Raw genomic sequence first — 5,376 nt, 5'->3', positions numbered from 1 at the left:
TCTCTGTAGAGCCTGATCCCTGTCCAGGAGGGTGACCAAACAGCCTCTATTAATTGCTGACACCTCCACATGGGAGCCTCTCCTCTCTGTTCCCCCAAGTGTATGGAAAGGGCCTGTGGCCTGGGTTCTAGACCAGGGTTGGCAACCACAGGCCACATGGTTTTAGTTAGTCCTTAGTTCCTTGGCACCAGAGCTCCTCATCTGTAAAAGGTGGAACTGGACTTGGATACCTTCTGAGGTCCCTGTTGGCTCTCATATTGCAGGGCTCTCCCTGTAGCCGGTCCCTCCTCCTCAGAAGGCAGGGATGTAGAGGTAGAAGAGAGTGTATTTCTCCAGCAAGCATCTCTGCTCCCATAGCAGTCCATTTCTGAATGTGTACGAGGGATGCTAAGTACATCCATCCCTGGTACATGTGAGAATGTCATCATTCGATTCAGATGAAGGGGTTCAAGAGTAAAGTGGCTGCTGCGGATTGGGTGGTAGGAAGCTGGCTAAGGCTCTGCAGCAGCTTGAGCTGCAATATGACCAAGCACTGGTGGGGTGAGGACAGGGGTCCCTAGATTCTGCTCCACAGGCTGGATGAAAATTTCAGGAGCTATTTCTGCTAACTTATGCATCTCACTTTCCCCTTCAGCCAACCTGTGGCTCCCCCTTCAGCTCCTCCTGTCAACAGGAGCTCAGCCTGCCCGGGCCTCTGTCATCATGCAGCCATCCCTCCAGGCTCAGGTATCAGCAGGACCTAGGAAAACTCCCGTGTCATCTCTCTCTCTCCCTCTGTCTTTTGCAGATACCAGTTTCCCTAGGAACTAAGAAAAGATATTGCCAGTTTGGATGAATCCATATTATAAAATGTACCTTTTCCATTTGATGAAAAAAATCTACAACAGCAAGTCAAGTTCAAGCCTCAACAGAATATTGGAGGGATCCTTTCCTGAGAATCGACATCCCAACCAACAACCACTTTCCACACTCCACAAGACAGATTTGATGGAAGAAATCCCAGCCATCAGCCTCCAAGTGTGATCAGTCAATAAGGAGACCAATGCTTTGATGGACACACAGTTTGGAGAGACCTTAACTCTTGTTCCTCTCAATATGCCTCCTCCACACACCAGCATCAGGAGCAACTGGAAGAAGGCAACATGTCAACCTGGTCATTCTTTGCCACTAGATGGACTGGACCAGGAGTAGTTGGCATTAACTATGCAGTGTTCTTGCTGAAAATGTTTAGCCTGAGTTTCATTACAAGGTAGTGATCAGACAACTGCAGAATTTAGGCCACTGAGCAAGACACCTGGCCAGTCTTTCTTCAAACAGTCAATGTCTCCACAACTAAGACAACAAAAAGGAGAAGAGATGTTTTGGGTTCCAAAGGCCTGAAAAGATTGTGCTGCTTTGGTAGCTGTCTTCAATGGTGGTGGCATTGACTTGTTTGCAGAGGACAGGTCAGTTGTCTGGCTCAAAGGCCTACAGTTTGCCATTGTCTGAGCATTTCCTCATGATTAAATTCAGGGGAAACCTTTTTGCCTAGAACACCACCTAGTGCATGCTGTGTGCTTCCTAGCGCAGCCCCTTTGGAGGCTGAGAGTGTCCACTTTGCCTGTCACCACTATTGTCATTTTAGCATTGGACACTGTTGTGCAGGGCTTCATGAGATCCATTCATTGGAAAGACATGTTTGCTGTCTATAATCAGTAATTTGATTAGTGGTGCTTTGAGAGTGTATGAATATCTTATTCTATGATGCTTTCTCTAAAATTTTACCAGCCCTTATCAATCCCTGATGTGTGTCAATTATCTTTGTGCTCCTCTATGTGCAGAGTCTTTGCCGGTTCCTCGACTTCTGTGTGGCTCCCACACCGGGCTAAATACAAACCAACTGGAGTCCACGGTGTCCTCTGGCCCTTGGTTGGGGCAGGGTTATGACTGCTGTCCTTGACTCTCTCTGTTAGTCCCTAGCCCTCTGAAATGCACGTGGAGAGTTCCTGCTGCCATTATCCTAGGTGGACCTGTGCTCTCCTATCATTCTTTTTCAAATGCAGGTTTTCAATAGTACACAAAATAGAATTATATAAGAACATCCCCATCTCTGTTAGCCACGACCAACAAATATCAGCTTATGGCTGCACTTGTTTTACTACAAGCCACCCACTTACCTTTCCCTATATTCTGTAAAGCAAATCTCAGATATCATATTTCGTCTGTCATTTTGCCAGTATGTTTCCGTAAATGAGGACTCTTTTTGAAAGTATTCTCATCATAGCATTATAATTGTTCATAAATTAATTCAGCATCTTTAATGTCATAAAAGAGTGCTCAAATTTCCCATTATTGTTTTTAGGTTATTCTTTCTTGGGACCCAAAGAAAATGCACAAACTGTAATTAGTAGGATATGTGTTGAAGTCTTTACACACATATTTACTCTGGGTTTCTTCCTCCCTCCCTCCCTTCCTTTCTTCCCCTGCCTCTTCCTTCCTCCCTCCCGTTGTCCCTCCCCCTCTTCTTTCCTTGCTTCCTTCCCTCTCACTCTTGCTCCAGCTCTCTTGGTCTCTTGCTGTCCTTTTCTTTTCCTTTCTTAAATCATTCATTTGTTGAAGAAATGGAGTTGTTTGTTCTGTAGCATTCCCACAATGTAAATTGTATAACTGGGTGTACTTTAATAAATTCTTCCGTCCTCCATACTTTCTTTTTGGTGGTAGAATCTAAAGCAGTGCTGGAATATAATGAAATTGCAAACCACGTATGTAATTTCAATTTTCCGAGTAACCACATTGAAAACTGAAAAGTATAAGCACACAATAATACAAATATTATCTTCTACACAGCTAATTAATGCTGCACATTAAGGGAAACATAATTCTACCAAAGCTTTAAAGTTGTGCTTAATAGAAAAATGTTGTGCATATCTTCAGCTTTTAAGTTTACATTCACATGAATTATAAATTAAATATAATTAAAATCCAGTTCCTTAGTCGTCCTAGCCACATTCTAGGTGTTCAATAGCCATATGTGTCTAGTGGCCCCTATTTTGGACACAGTAGATACAGAGGCAGAGGAGATTGTGTTTGGTATCCTGGCAAGGGCACCTCAGAAGTGGTGTGTGCTCTCTGATCAGGAGGCACATCAACTCCTGTGTGTTTCCTCAAATAATGTTAGCAGCCCTTGGAGTTCAAGGCCTAGATCCGTGAACTAGTTATGTGGAGCAAAATGGTGATATTCCATGGCCATGTGTTATCTAGCTGGTACAATTGCATAAAAAAAAACTTCCCCTTAGTACTAAATACTGTTTAGTTACTTAGTGGTTCCCTCTGTAAAGAAAACTGCAGCTTAATGAGCAATTCCCCAAGCATCCTCCATGGTCACCAACTAGTTTCTTTTATTTCTTTTTTTTCCCCCTGTGCTAATATGAAATCAAAGTTTCAAACACATTGAAGTATTTCAATTCATTGCAATAGAGTCCTTACTGATACTCCAATGATCCTCTCTTTCAGCAGTGAATGTGCCTTTAAGCTGGCTCCTTTCTCCTTTTCATAAGATTTTAAGAGTCTTTGAGACCTTTGTAGATATCACTATGACAAGGTGCTTCTGTCTCATCTGCCCCTGACCAGGACTCAGTCATATCTCTCAAAATCTCTGATTCCTTTCTGTGAAAAACATTATTCCCAAATCAAATTGTGTAACCTAAAGACACTCAATGGAAGTGGTTGAATTCTAGACCTTTGCAGTGGACAGAGCTAGCAAATACATACTCATATTTGTATGTGTTCATGCATTCACATATATTCACATTCACAATTCAAACTCAGAACTACAGGCTTTGATTGAATGTCTGTCTTTCAACTGAGACTCTTTTCTCTAATACCACTAGTTTTGTTTTTAAGGGCACTGGGAGTAATAGAAATACAACACCTTATACCGCCTCCTTTGCTTTTCCCCACACTATATTGACAAAAGAATAAAGAAATACCCAACAATGCCAATCATAACACAATTGACGAAAGCAGGTGTTAAAATTTTGTCACTGTTCTGGGGTACACATAAATTATTATGTTTTATACTCTCTTCGGCTAGTTCTTATCCATGTGGCTGTTCCACAGAAGGCCTTGCACAAAAGGTTTATTTGTTACATTGTGTTTTCCATATCCAGAGGCAACATTTGAAAAAGGAATTTAAGTTTATAATGATAAAAAAATAAATCTGGTTTCCACCCAAATCTAACGAAACAAAGTATATTCGCTACAGGCTAGCCTTGATGAGAAGCTCTGCAAGTGTCTCAAAGGCCTGGGTGGAGAGGGGTCAGGGAGCCCTGGTCTCCCCAGACGCTGGAATCCTTGGCCTTTCTCCTCTTTCTGGCTGAGCTTGGGATGAAAGCACGGGACTTCCTGGGGTCAAGATTGAAATCTCAGCCTAACAGCGGCTTTTCGTGTCCAATGGAGACTTAGGAGCTAGAAATTCTGAATAAAATCGGAACACAGTGGAATAGGATCAATCAAACTTCAGAATAGAATAGGCACCTCAATACAGCACTACCCATTCGGGTCTGGAACCATAAGAGGCTGTCACCCTGTCTGACCAGCGACATCACAGCCCCCCACAGCGACCCCTGACTCACAGGGACAAGCGCGCAGTTACGCCTGCGGTGTGACGCCCCCTCGCGGGGCAGGACTCAGGCGGCTCAGCCTCTGCCTTTTACCCCCGAGACCCAGGGGGCCCCGACGGCGGGGTGGCACTGGCTCGGTCGCTGCGCCGCTGTCCCCGCTGGCCCCGGGCGGTCAGCCCGTCTCTGGCCATCGGAGGCCCGGCCCCGTCCCCCACCTGCGCGCCACCTGCCCATGTGGACCGCGCAGGTCGGAGAAGCCGGTTTTCTGGAGAAGGAGCCGGCAGAGGTCAGGGACGCCGCTGCGAGGTGCCTGCGGTGGCAGGAACAGGAGCCGGAGGAACGCGGGCTTCGGCAGGAGACTGAGTTCTGGCTGCGGGAGTAAAAGACGCCGGCGCGGCCTAAAGGGAAAGGTCCCACCGAGACTCGAACTCGGATCGCTGGATTCAGAGTCCAGAGTGCTCACCATGACACCATGGAACCGCCGCAGGCCCGCCCCTCCCGCCGCGGAGCCAGGCCGCGCGCAGCCCCGCGGGCCCAGCACCCGCCTCCCGCCGGGCGCTCTCGTCCCCCCGCCCCGAGCCCGCTTCCTCCGCGACGCCAGGAGGCGCCTGACTCGCCTGCCCTCAGGTTTGTACGTCGTGGAAAGACACGAAGTCCATTCGGGAGGAGCGACAGGGGAGGGCTTGGCGGCCTCCCCCAAATGCGCCTGCTCTGCCGGCATTTCTAGAGTTTTCTGCCCTGAGGTAAAATTCCCGCCAGAAAAAAAAACCCAAAC

At 46.7% G+C, this 5,376-nt stretch overlaps 1 non-coding gene across 1 annotated transcript; it reads right to left on the bottom strand.

Moving 5' to 3' along the window:
• Window positions 1-5,009: 5,009 nt before the first annotated feature.
• On the bottom strand, window positions 5,010-5,081 carry TRNAQ-CUG (transfer RNA glutamine (anticodon CUG)). Its single transcript has one exon. It is a non-coding gene; the product is annotated as a tRNA-Gln (tRNA).
• Window positions 5,082-5,376: the final 295 nt, after the last annotated feature.

This window comes from Hippopotamus amphibius, chromosome 1, assembly GCF_030028045.1.
Source record: "Hippopotamus amphibius kiboko isolate mHipAmp2 chromosome 1, mHipAmp2.hap2, whole genome shotgun sequence".
Lineage (NCBI taxonomy): Eukaryota > Metazoa > Chordata > Mammalia > Artiodactyla > Hippopotamidae > Hippopotamus > Hippopotamus amphibius.
The sequence above is the reverse complement of the archived record's forward strand: the minus strand, read 5'-3'. Positions and strand labels throughout refer to the sequence as shown.